This window comes from Triticum dicoccoides, chromosome 6A (genome assembly GCF_002162155.2).
Source record: "Triticum dicoccoides isolate Atlit2015 ecotype Zavitan chromosome 6A, WEW_v2.0, whole genome shotgun sequence".
NCBI lineage: Eukaryota > Viridiplantae > Streptophyta > Magnoliopsida > Poales > Poaceae > Triticum > Triticum dicoccoides.
The window spans coordinates 80,251,341-80,265,824 of NC_041390.1; positions in this window are offsets into that span (position 1 = coordinate 80,251,341).

Sequence of the window (14,484 nt, forward strand, 5' to 3'; positions counted from 1 at the left end):
TTCCCTCCAATTTGTTTTTGTTTTCCCCTCTCTTGTTGGATGCATTATTCAACACTAGGTGATGTTAGATGAGTAGATGGTTTCTTTGTTTTAGGAAATTGTTTGTAGTTAATAGATGATTTGGTAGGCAGTAGATGATGTGTAGTTGAACATGTAGGTAAAACCAATTCCGTTTTGTGTATATGTTGTTCATAGGATTTTTTTTTTGAATTAAGAGGGGTGATGAATATATGATTTGTATATGTAAAATAGACTTTGGCATACTATATTTGGTTTGATAGATGATGTGTGTATGTGTGGATAATCCTATTGTTGGCATACTATATTTGCAAAAGATATGGTGAAATTTGGTACTCTAGATGATATGTATTTGCATATGTGACACCATATTATTTGACAAGATATGGTGAAATTTGGTACTCTAGATGATATGTATTTGCATATGTGACACCATATTATTTGACAAATTTATCTGATTGAGATGATGTTGGTATGTTTGAGAATAATTATGTGTGCATATGAAGAAGATAAAAATGTGAAGTGGTATGACAATATAGTTGAATATATAGATGGCAATTTTTTTTATGCAAAAGAGATGATGAAATTTGATTATTGTGTGTGACATGATTTGTTCAATAGAATGGCGGATGATGATTATGAAATTTATTTGATGGTGAAATTTGGTACTCTAGATGATATGTGTGCATATGTAGAAGAAAGAAATGATGTGGTTATGTTTGAGAAGAATGGTGTTTTCATATGGCATAAACTTGGAGAAGGAAATTGTTTGATATTGTTCATGTATTCATAGATGTTTGTGATTTGTTTTGTAGGATGGCGGATGGTGATGGTCCTTGGTATGACGGATTAATCGATGAGTGGGATAAGGAGCATCATGCTCGTGCCATTGAGAATGGACAGGTAAGAAGCAAGACTGGGTCAATTTTCGTTGTTTCTCATTTGTGTTCTTGTATTGATTATTAAAACATCACTTTATTTGCAGCAAGTAGTTGCTATGCGCATGAGGGGTCATTCCGCTGATGACTTTGATTACGACCCGCGGTATGAGGCTTACATTCGGAGATTGGGTCTTCTCCCATTCGTGTTGCAGTTTAAGCGACGCGCTCCGCCAGTGAACCACGCGGCGCTAACCGCACTTGTGGATCGTTGGAGGCCGGAGACTCACTCGTTCCACCTTCCATGTGGGGAGATGACGATGACCCTACAGGACATGGCTATGATAAGCGGCCTTCCTATCAATGGACAAGCTGTTACCGGTCGTGTCAGCGTGGGTAATTGGCGAGAACGGACTACCGATTTAATTGGCGTTCAGCCCGAGGGCCCTCAGGAAGGCAAGGCCGATACCGCGAAAGTGAGGCATTCTTGGCTAAAAATGGTCAGAGGAAACACCAATCCGTGCCCTCAGGATGCCAGTGACGTGGTTGTGCAGCAGTACGCGCGGGCCTATCTTTGGTATGTACTAACCAAGGTAGTCTTCTCAGATGCAACCGGGAACTCAGCCCTCTGGATGTTCTTGGAGCTACTCAATAACTGAGATACCCAGTATAGCTGGGGTTCGGCCGCACTAGCATATTTGTATCGTCAGGTAAGAGATATTTGCAACCATTTATCTTGCATTTGTCATGCGCCTCCATATCTAACATGTTTGTTTGATTGCAGCTTGACTTGGCGTGTCGGAGGAAGGGAGATACATCCTCATTGTCTGGGTTTGTTTGGAGCCTATCCGTGTGGACGTGGGAGCAGATCCCGGTTGGACGACCCGAATTCAAGAACCCCCTCATGGCAAACCCACGGGGTAATCATGACGGGTTGCATGATGATGATCCATATCGGCGCCCTACGCTTGCTTACTATTGGGAACAAGTGACAGTCTACACAGGAAGCTCGCATGTGCGATACAAGTGCTATATGGACGAGCTGGACACCTTGACTGCTGAGCAGGTTTTGAGAAGTTCGATGAGATAAAATTTAGTCAAGAATGAAACTTGTAGCTAACAATGTATCTCTTTGTTTTGCAGGTATATTGGTTGCCTTATGTGGAAGATCGTGACTTTGATCTTAATAAGATGTGCACACGTGATAGCCATCTTTGGCGGGCGAGGTGCCCAATGATATGCTTCTTCGCAGTCGAGTGGCACTTTGTAGACCGTGTGGCAAGACAATTTGGAAGAAGACAAGGTATTCCAATTGAGGAGAGCAAGGAGGAAATGCTATCTCTGCATCGGTGAGCAAGCATGCCTTGAGTATGTAGTAGAGTATTGAATAAGTCAATGTTTGCTAATGCTTTGTTCCGTGCATCATTTGTAGGTTCGATCGAAGGAACAATCAGGATATATCGGATTGGGAAAACAAACACCGTGCATGGATAGAATTTTGGAATCAAAGAGACACACTAGTGCAATCAGAGAATAGACCTCACAATCAGTCAGCATATCAGAAGTATCAAGTGTGGTATGCGGATCGTTACCAGTTAAATCTAAAGCCTGGTTGGACTCACGAGGAGTGGTCGGAGTTGGTGTCTGAAGACCCGGAGACTGCAGAAGGTTATCATACCTTCAACACGGCTGTGAGAGACACCAGAGGGGCTCACGTTGACTATGCACCGATGCATGATGAAATGGTAGTCTGTTTGACCTATTCTAACAAACTTGCATGCATCATGTTGTCTTCTTTCAAATACATAAGTTTGGTTTGTTCATGAATTGCAGGGCAGATCGTTGCTTCTGTGCGTCAACGATGCCAATGTTGCACTGAGTCATCCACCTGGTGGTGTATTATCTGAGAGGACTCTTAGGAGCACGATGGAGGTGTGATCAATATATTATAAAAGTTTCTTTTCGCGGATTATTTATTTGTATCTCATATCATAGCATATTTTGTGTTGTTGCAGAAGTTCAAGAAGCGGTTCCATAAGATGGCAGCAATTCTTTCTTGCCATGGTGCTCAGTCCAGTGACGTGTATGCACCTGGTACCCGTGCCAGAGCTAATAGATGGCGTTATATCCAGAACGATGAGGACATGGAGGAGAAGGTCCATGAAGAGGAGCCATCACATCAAGAGGAGCCAACACAAGATGAGGAGCATGAGTATGATGCAACACATCAAGAGGATCATGAGTATGATGTTGATGCTCCACAACCATCACAGGTTACACAACCGACACAAGGCAATGCTCGCTCTAGGAAAGGCAAAGCCATAGCTAAGACACCAGGCAAGAAAGGTAGAAAGAAGACATGGAATACACAATTCCATAGTCCGGAGTATCCTCATCAGCTTATCCCAACAGGAATGCAAAGATATAAGGCCAACATTGAGGTGGAGGAGGAGGCATACAACGAGGAGGAGGAGGAGGCTAGCGAAGAGGAGGAGCCTACACTTGCAACCATTGTGAAGAGAGGAAGGAGGAAGTGAGCTTCTTGTTTGGAAGTGCATGAACTAGGTGGCGTTTGTATGCATGAACTTGGTGTCGTGCTAAAAACTTCTTAGGTTGTCTTGAATTTGGTGTCTTATGTATGCACTTGGTACCATATGTATGCACTTGGTGTCTTATGTCTGCTTGAATTTGTCGTGATGAAAAATATATAAACTTGTCGTTTGTATGCTTACATTTGTCGTGGTGAAAGTTGTGTGAAATGTGCTATCTTCTGTGTTGTATGAACCTATCATATGAATATATATGTGCTATCTTCTTGTGTCAAACAGCAAGTTCAAAATAATCTACAGGGTCCCAGACGCCAGGGTCCTTGGCGTCTGGTTTCAAGTCAGGGGACCAGACGCCACAGTCTCTGGCATCTGGGGGTCGACTGGAAGCAAAAGCAGAGTCCTGGACAGCAGAAACAGGGCACCCAGACGCCAGGGTCCTTGGCGTCTGGCCCTGGTGTAGTACTTTTTTCATTTTGTTCATATTTTGTTCTAGCACCCAAACACCTATAGTATGGAATGACATAGATATTTTTTTCTAGCAAACACCTATAGTATCGAATGACAAACATTAGTGTTCACATAATAGCAAATGACAAGCATAGTTATCACATAATCTCAAATTACACAAATAGTCTCGAATGAGAAGTTCATCACATAATCTCAAATTACACAAATAGTCTCGAATGACATAAGTAGTTCATGACCACGATGGTCCACGATAGTTGAAACGACATGAACATCACATATAACTCGGTTTCCTGTAGCAATGCAAGTCAACAACCCTTTTCCATTTCCATTCTTGCAGCATTTCTTGAATCTTGTCATCATCAGTTATGTCAACCAATTTTCTTTCTCCGGGGCCATCTGACTGCTTCCTGCTGACGTAGTACACAAAATCCTCTTCCTCAACCCTTGCTTCAACATGAATTTAGTCTTCAACCAATCAAAAGTGAGGTCCACTTCACTAACTTGCACAACACATGGAGAAAAGCCTTGGACATGAACAACAGGGCTAAGCACCCACTGAGTACCATTAGCCATCTACAACACATAAATCTCTTAGTACCTAACCTATGATACATTAAACCACGAGGAAAACAAACAAACTAGGGTTTACACAAAACTATGATACTGGAGATCCTGAAACCAACCAATAAGTGGGGGTGTAGTTGATTTACCTTCTAGTTTCGAAATCCTGAAGATCCAACGGTGAAACCGGACCGATTCATGAGAGATTTGAGGGGGGTTATGGTACTGGATGAGAGTGAGTGGACGAGAGGGCTAGAGGTGAGAGTGAGAGTGAGTGGAGATGAAAGGAATGACAGGGGTAGAGGTGGGGTGGAGATGAATGGATGAGAGGGGTAGAGGTGGGCCCAAAGAATCTTATCCACACGATATTTGCTCTCTGGATAGGATAAGGACCCAGACGCCAGGGTCTTTGGCGTCTGGCTATGCACACTTGCAAAATGCTCTCTGGATCGGGCATCAGACAGATCAGACAGGTGTTTGTTTACCTGCGCGAGCAAAACGATCCAGACGCCAGGGACCCTGGCGTCTAGGTGTGCACTTATGCAAACTGGAAGAAAGCTCTCTGGTGTCTGTTTACCTGCGCGAGCAAAACGATCCAGACGCCAGGGTCCCTGGCGTCTGGGTCCCTATCCAGAGAGCTTTCTTCCAATTTGCATAAGTGCACACCCAGACGCCAGGGACCCTGGCGTCTGGTTGTGCACATTTGCAAACTGGGAAAAGGCTCTCTGGATAGGGACCCAGACGCCAGGAACCCTGGCGTCTGGGTGTGCACATTTTTGAACATTGGAAATCAAACAAAAATATGAACAAAGCATAGTTTGCACATAAGTAGTTCATGAGCACACAAGGTCTCGAATAACAAGTTCACACACGATGTCTCGAATGACATAAGTAGTTCATGATCACACAAGGTCTCGAATAACAAGTTCATACATTAAACAAAGTCTCGACAGTTCATCATCGACGCCGGTGCCTTTCCATTTGTCTACTGAGTAGTACGGGGCCACTTTCCCTTCTTGTCACGTGCCTCGTCCTCCTCTCGTGCATCGTGAGCCCTTGCAAGTTTTCTTGCCCTCTCTTCTTGACGAGCCTCCTTCTCTTTGCGTGCCCTCTCTTGTTCACGCTTCTTGCGCTCACGAGCCTTCTTCTCACGACGCTCCCGCTCCAATCCCCGTGCATAGGACTCCTCGAATAGGCGCTGCCTCCGTAACCAATCTCGACGTTCGTCCTCTTGGACATCTTTTGGTACCTCGTGATCTATCCAAGTGAAGTACTTGCAAAGTGGAGGAGGGGACTACATATAAACCATGATTTTGTTAGACATATGAGTGACAACTTGTTGATGTTTTTTGTATGTACACCTAACATACTGGTGGTATGTCATATGCGTTAGTTGGCCTTCGACGATCATGTGCATAGTTGGGACACACGAAAAACCTTCTACCTTCTGTCCATGAATTGTTGCGGTCAGTGGACACCTTCAGCTTGCAAACATCACCACACCAACATGGTGGTGTGGGCACATCCTTCTCCTTCTCCTTGTCCAAACTGTCCTCATCCACGTCTTCGGCATGTCCTCTTGGTCCGTGCACGTCGGCCTCGTCCTGGAACCGGATGAAGCCATGTCTACAAAAAGAACAATTGTTAGCACAAGACATAAAGAGAGTAAATGCGTAAATACAGTAAATGAATAAATGCTAGAAATTGTATGAACAAATAATATACCATTATTATTAGATCAACCATCTGGATTAAGCAAATAACCGAAGGCCGATACATTATCAATCATTCCTCTACGACCACCACCACCTCTAGCACTTGTGCTTCCTCTCCGACCACCACCACCTCTAGCACTTGTGCCTGCTCGACCACCACCTCTAGCACTTGTGCTAGCTCGACCACCACCTCTAGCACTTGTGCTAGCTCGACCACCACCTCTAGCACTTGTGCTAGCTCGACCACCACCTCTAGCACTTGTACTCCCTCTACGAACACTAGCACCTCTAGCACTTGTGCTCCCTCTACGACCACCACTACCACCTCTGACACTTGTGCTTCCTCGACCACCACCACCGTCACCTCTTCCACCTCGTTCACCATCGGTGCCGCCTCCACGACTTGTTTTTCTTTTTTTGGTTTTCTTATTCTTGCATGTCCGCTCATTGTGTCCCCCTTCACCGCACACCCCACAGTTGATAATGTCAGGAGCCTCCATGAAATGACCGCTACCAAATTGTTTCATGCCAGTGTATCCAGCCAGGTCATCCATATCACCCTTGAACCTCTTAGTTCTCCTTCTACCCTTCGTCTCCACCTTCAGAAGAGGGTCTGGCCTAATATGAGGGCCATGGTACTCCGGCCACTGTGATTGGTCCAAGAAAGGGTGAAATCTTGGCGCCCATGTCAACCTAGTAGCTTCCACATGGAACTCTTGCATCCTCACGGTTTTTCCATCATTAACATGTATGTTTCTCGCCTTCGCCGCCGTTATCAAATGTGAGCATGGCCAATGATACTTACTAGGCCTCTCGCACTGGCACCACCGAGTCTTCAGTTTCACCTCAAATGCAGCACCACCATATTGTCTACCGTCTCGTGTTGTGCCACCTGGCTCATCAATTTGATAGATCATTTCAAGTCTATCGAATATGATAACTTGTTACCGTGAAGACTTGCTTGCTTGTAACTGCAACCATTCATCAACCTTTTCTGGATAATCCTTTTTTTCACCTATCCATTTTGCAGTCTCTTCAGAATGCCTCTGAAAGTACTCATTAAGCTTGAAGAAGGTGTACTCCACTATTGCAGTCACCGGCAATGCACGAGCACCCTTCAACACATTGTTGAAACATTCTACGAGATTGCTCGTCATGTCGCCATATCGCCAACCACCATCGTCATGAGCGCGTGCCCACTTGTGCTTCTCGCTTAAATTCCTAGTTAAGAACTCTTTTCCCCCTTCGTTCACCGCTGCAAAGAGTTTGTTGTACTGAGCATCGAAACCTTGGGTGGTGAAGGCCACACATACATGGGTAAGGTCTTTGCTGAGCTCCTTGCTCTTACATGCCCGGTAAAAGTTGGCCACGAAATGCCTCATGCACCATCTGTGGTGAAGCTTTGGAAATCCTGGAATAACAATGTCCATTGCCTTGAGTATGCCATGATGCCGGTCCGATATGATGCATACCTCCCTAGCCCCAATCACGTTGTGCCTAACATGACCCATGAACCACTCCCAGTTGTCTTGGTGCTCGGAAGGCACCAAAGCAAATGCACACGGCAACATGTTGTCGTTTGATGAGTGCGCCATTGCTACCATTAGTGTGCCCTTATATCTACCAGTCAAGAACGTGCCATCTATAGACAAGACCGGACGACAATGCTGAAACGCCTCCACACATTGTCCATAACTCCAGAAGGCACTGAGGAATACTCCCTCGTGATCCTCGACCACATGAAACATGCCCGGGTTCCTATGTGCAATCGCGGCCAACAACCTTGGGAGCTGGTTGTATGCTTCTTCATAACCACCATACAACATCCTAATAGCATTTGCCTTTGCCTTCCATGCCTTCCCATACTTGACTTCATAACCAAATTGTTTTTTCACCGTCCGCATGAGAAACCTCACTTTCACAGTGGGATCAAAGGCTATGTCTTTCATCCATTTGTATCTGAGATACTCAGATGTGAGTTGACGGTGTGTCTTTCTAAGTCGTTTCGATGGCGGTTTGCATCTATGAGTGGTATCACAACTTTTCAACACCCATTCTTCGGTTTCTTTAAGCTTTCTTGCACGAACCTTCCATGTGCATTCCTTTTGCTCACACACCACGGTGTAACGCAACTTCATGTCTGAGTGCTCAACATAAATTGGCCTATGGTTTCTAATGGCATAGTCAGCCAACCAAAACTTCAGCATAGGCAAGCTCAGAAACTTCAATCCTTTCTTCAAATAAGCATTCTCGTCCTCATTCTCCACCCTTGGTTCTCCTGGATCCGGGCATGGTGTTGGCTCAATCGCCGTCATTCTCATTTCACCGTCAACAACAGCTTTATGGGCAAGGCTGAGATCTTTAAACAAGTAAGTTCTTTTTTGTAAGCCCGTCAGCTCAAAGTGGATTTGGTTCTCCTCCTTTGTGAATCCATCCTCGTCCAATTGTTCAACTGGACCCTCGTCATCCGAGTCATACGCATATTGACGCCTAAAAGGCAAGTCACGATCCATGTCCTTTTGCGCTATGTACGCATCCAAGTCACCAACATCATTACCATGAAACCCTTCCTCTTGCTCTTCGTCGTCATCATAAACATCTTCATCCTCTTGAATTACTTCGTCACTAGCAATCACCTCAACTTCATTTGCTTGGCTAGTTGGTGGTTGGCTAGAAGCATTGGGGGCATACAACTCAACCTCATTTGCTTTGATAGATGGTACACGGGGACGTGGTGGGGGATAAACATTGGGGGCATCAACCACAACCCTATGCTCAACAAGTGGCACCATTGTCCTCTCGCTCATGTCATCCATTGGGGAGGAGACATGTCGGTTCAAATCAATGGTAAACCGAGGAGATCCAACCTTGGTGGCAAACAATTCAAGTGACTTGTCTTCCGATTGGGATACTTTTTCCTTGTATACATCCCAATGCAAATCCGAGGTGATAGGCATACTTTTCAAGCGAGATTTGGCTCCAACTCCAACATCATACCTTCCTATTAACTTAACATCAACATTGGTGTCCATCCACTCTAAGACTTGTCTCACTTTTGCAACAACATCCTCATAGCTAGGGCTTGTATCAAAAAGCAATGGTTCCTCACCCGTGTCGGCATTGTTACTCAAGAATGCCTCCTTGTCCATGTAATGAACATTAACAAGTCTCTCCATCTAAAAATAACATGAATGGATTTAAGACTTCAATGAGAATTGGTGTGTTTATCCAAATACATCTAATTCTATCCAAATCATATCAAGACTAAATTATTGGTGATGTCCACAAAAGTATCACTAATTAACACACACTAAGCAAAGTTAACCCTAATCACTAACTAACCCTAACCCTCAATCTTTCTACTCAACAAGCATATATTCCTACTACACACCATGCATAGCACTATATTATCAAAGTTAACCAAGCCATTCACACTAACATAGGGGAGAAAACATGAACTAGGGTTCCACCAACATGTATAAAATGCAACCAAAATAACAAGATTTGACAAAAAATAATTGGATGATTTGGGGGAGATTAACAAGAGCAACAAAGTGATGGAAAGATCCACCTAAGGGATGTACCTTTTGGAGAGGATTTGAGGGGGAGCTTGAGGGGTAGGAGAGAGTGTGAGAGCTCCAAGTGTTCTTCAAGCTCGGGTTGTGGATTGGGGAAAGTGTGTGGGGTGGGTCCCACACACTTTCCCCAAGGGTTATTCTGTTACCAGGGCCAGACGCCAGGGTCCCTGGCGTCTGGCCCCTTTGCCACGTCAGCAGGTCAACGGGCACGCGGGCAGTGCGGGCCAGGGGCCAGACGCCAGGGTCCCTGGCGTCTGCTTCGTAACCCAGACGTCAGGGATCTTGGCGTCATCGAAAAAGGTCAGAAACGAAATTTATTTTGAAACGAGGTCAAATCGGGATTTAGTTAGCCCTATAGGTCAGAACAGTAATTTTGTCCAACTGCAGTCACTATCATTGCCCAGGGCGGGCGGTTAAATGCTGCAGATTCTGTCTGTGTATAGCTTGCATCCTGCAAGCACGCATGCTGTGCCTGCCGTGGCAGAATGTTCTATCCTGGTGAACTACGCTCGCATCTTGTTCCACAAGCATCGATCTGAAATTTTGCAGCATGGGTGACTAGACAACCACTTTTTTTTGTTTCCCTCGATATTTTGCAGCAAATTTTTTTAGGTTAACATCTACTCCCTCCGTCCGAAAATACTTGTCATCAAAATGCATAAAAAAAGATGTATCTCGAACTAAAATATGTCTAGATGCATCCCTTTTTATCCATTTTGATGACAAGTATTTATGCACGGAGGGAGTACAATATTATACTGTATTTGCCAAGGAAAACGATTATAGATAACAGGTATTATTAGAGTATTTAACCAAAGTCCGCGGTCGGAATGAATTGAGCTTATGACTTGAGTTATCTGTACTAAGTTTGTTACTTAGCGCGGACGTTTCCGACCGCGGACACGCCGTTAACGGCCGTTAACACGCGGCGGGCGTCGGTTGACCACCGTGGCACCTGAAACGTGCGATCGGCTGCTCAGTTTGGTGCTTAGCGCGGGCGAAGTAATCAGTTTCGAGACTTGGTAGTTTTTTGCCACGGATTAGGACAAAAATGGTAGTTTTTCGCACAAAATCGTTAAGTGGTAGTTTTCTGTCACGTTTCCGTGAAATGTGGTAGTTTTTGGTTAAATACTCAAGGTTATTAACATAGACTAGTAAGAGCATGCCACCCTCGTCATGCATGCCGAAATTCGTGACGAAGAAACTCACGAACAACTGCAAAATGATCTAGTTACGCATATGTGGGCACGCAAAGAACAAGCAGCCGTCCCTAACTGAGTGTGCGGTTTAATTTAATTTCAGTTATTGTAAGAATTATTTTATTTCTTATCATGGAACTATTTTATGTGTTTAAACTTTAAACTATGTAATATGATTTTATTTCTTTGTTTGCAAAGAAAGTTGGGTAAAAATACAATTGGGAGTGTTCATTGGAAGGCCTGGTGGGGGCAGCCGCTCCCAATAGCCCGGCAACCTATGTCGACGCTCTCAATAGCAGTGACACGTCAGGTTTTTACATGCATGAAATGCATGGTTCTACCTATGAAACCCCACCATGGGTAGCCTAAGAGCATCCCAAGGGCGCACCCGTTATCATGTTCAGATGCCCTCATATTCGTCCAGACAAGGTGCCTGGACCAATGGCGGCGTGTGCGACAAGGACACCCGCGAATGACCACTTTTGTTAAAAAAATGCATATTTATCTAAAGTTGACTAATTACAACATAGCTCAAAATAAAAATAGGCATGTTTTTCTAAATTTTACTAACTCTGATATTATCTACCAATCATCGTCAGAGGAGACGATGACGACCGCGGCAGTCTCAACTGGCGCGCGCAAGGTGGGCGCGGTTTCTAGCCACTCGACATCGTTGTAACAGCCCAGGAGCAATACCTTCCATATTTTGTTATACATTCTTTGTCTTGCATGTTATATGATGTTGGTTTTATTTTATTTCGCATCATGCATCATCTCCATCATCTTGTTGTGATTGTTTTCTTTTATTTGTGTCATGTGACTGCAACTTCTTTTACTCCCTCCTTGATCCTTTCATAATCCAATTGTCAACTTCCACTAAGCCCATGCACCACTTTCTTTTAAACCCAAAGCCAGCTTCCAACTTCCTTTATTTTGAATATTGGTTATCTAAGTCACTTTTTTAGTTGCTCAAATAAATGTTAAATATGTGCCCATAATTCACATTTAATGTGCTGAGTCACCTCCTAAATTCTCATTCAATTTTGAGTTCAGCTTCATGGGTTCAAAATTCCAAGCAGTTTGAATGAATTCAAACTTGGTAATTTTCAAACCTAACTAAATATTCTCAAACAATTTTCATAAATACCCAGCATTTTCCTTAACCCAGTAAAATATCTTCCATGGCAAAATTACCACTCTAACCCTCTCTTTCTATCTCTCCAAGTTCCTGCTCAAGTCCACTCCGGGGCGACGCTCCAGTTCCTCTCCCCATGATCTCCATGTGTGTCTCACGCTTATGTATCTTCACCCCTTCATTTCCATACATCACTAAACGAATGGATTTGGTGAAGTAAATTAGTTGGCCGACTAATTATTCTCCTAATCAGTGTCAACATATTTAGGAAGGCCAGCCAGCAACGCCTATTTCTTGTCCCGTGCCACTATCTCCATCTAGGTAAAGCGCCTGTGATTCTCATGGTTTCTACTAACTTTCTATTCTCCCATTATTTTGGGACGTCGATATCGTTTGACCGTTCGGGGAGGGGAGGAGGCATCCCGAACGAATCGTTCGGACCCTAACCAGCTGCGATCGAACGAATGTTGTGCTCGTCTTGTTCGCCCTACCGCGCGTCCCACCCGAACGGCCAGCCAGTTGGGCTGGCCGATGTCTTCCGAGCTGGGCCTTCTTGGTAAACCTGCAAAAAGTAAACAACGAGTACCTACAATATTGTCTAAAAAAAGTACCTACAATAAAAATTCCCAGGATAAACTACAGAAGAGGTAAAATACGGAATTTCAAAGTGTCGACCATTGGCACAAAGACCTGGCTATCGAGCGATCACCTGGACGGAGCCATTAACCTGTTGCAGCGTTTTCCGGTTTTGGAAACCTTCTAGAGTTTTCCAGCCTGTTTTTCTGATTTTGAGAACCTTTCAGAAGGTTCCCTGAACCAATTTTCGTTTAGGTTTTGGTTATTTCTTTTTTTGTTTTTCTACTTATTTTTCTTCTTTCTTTTCCTTTTGCTCTTTTTTTCGTTTCTCTTTTATTTTTCAAGGTATATTTTTTATTTTTTAAGAGTTCATGTTTTGCAAATTGTTCAGAAACTTTCAAAATGTTCGTGCTTTTATATTTTTAATGTTTTGAAACACGGTCATGTTTCCAAAAATTGTTCATAAAGTAAAAAATGTTCGCATTTTTTAGGAAAAAATCAGCAATTAAAAAAAGCAAATCTTGTTCGAATGTTTTTCAAAAATTGTTCGGAGCTTTATTGTTCAAATTTATCAGAAATTTTCAAATTATGACCGAGATATCAAAACCTGTTCTTGTTCTGAATACTTGTTCACAAATTCAAAAGATGTTTTGTTTTCAATTTTTTATTCACTTATTAAAAATTGTTAGTATTCGAAGTTTCTTTTGAATTTCTAGAATATCTCCATTTCGAAATTAGTTTTAAAAATTCAGAATATGTTCTTGATTTTATAGTTTTGTTCACAAATTCGAAAAATATCCATGTTTACAAAAAAGTTCTAAAATCCACATTTTTAATTTTTTTCCAAAAACCAAAAAGAACCAAAAAAATAAAAAAAATCACATTTCCAAAATTTGTTCGCACGTTTAAAAAATGTTGACACGATTAAATTTTGTCCAAAAATTGAAAAATGTGTTGGAATTTAAAAAAATATTCTTGTTTACAAATATTGTTAACAAATTCAAAAAATATTTTCCTTTTCAAATTTTGCTTACATATTCAAAAAAATATTCATGTTTCAAAATTTGTTTACAAATTCAAAAAATATTCACATGTTATTTTTTGTTCACAGATTAAAGAATGTCTGCCGACTTTAAAAAAAGTTCCTGTTTTCAAAATTTGTACATATTCAAAAAATGCTATAGTTTCAAAAATTTTTCACAAATTGGAAAAACATGCATGCTTTCAAAATTAGTTCGCAAATTCAGAAAATGCTCGAGTTTTGTAAAAAAAATAGTTTGCAATCGTGAAAAAAATTCACTTTTTCAATTTGTTATTGTTTTTTAAAATTGCTTACAAGAAGTAGTTCATAATTTTGAAAAATGTTCTCATATTCAATTTTATTTTCCTATTTTATTTTATCAAATATTGTTTGCATTTCAAAAAGTTTTTCCTTTAGGCCAACTCCACCGCACGACCCCATTTTGTCCGGGTGTGTCCGTTTGGGGTAAAACGGACATACCACACGACTCAGCGGCAGAACCCATTTTACTTTTTCATCCGTTTCGTGTCCGTTTCACCCCATTTGTGGACCAAAGTTGGTCTCGTTTTGAGGCCAAAGCGGACACAGACGGACACTTTCTGGCCACTCCTCATCCGCCTCGGTCCGCTTGCATGTGCAGTGTGGCCCACCTGTTATACAAATAAAAAGAGCCCACCAACCCACCCACCCACTGCTGCATGCGACGGTGAGCAGGCGAGGCGGGCGGGCTCAGCGAGTGCGCAGGCGGCGAAGGCGGCAAGCGGGCGCGCGGGGGCGGCGAGCGGT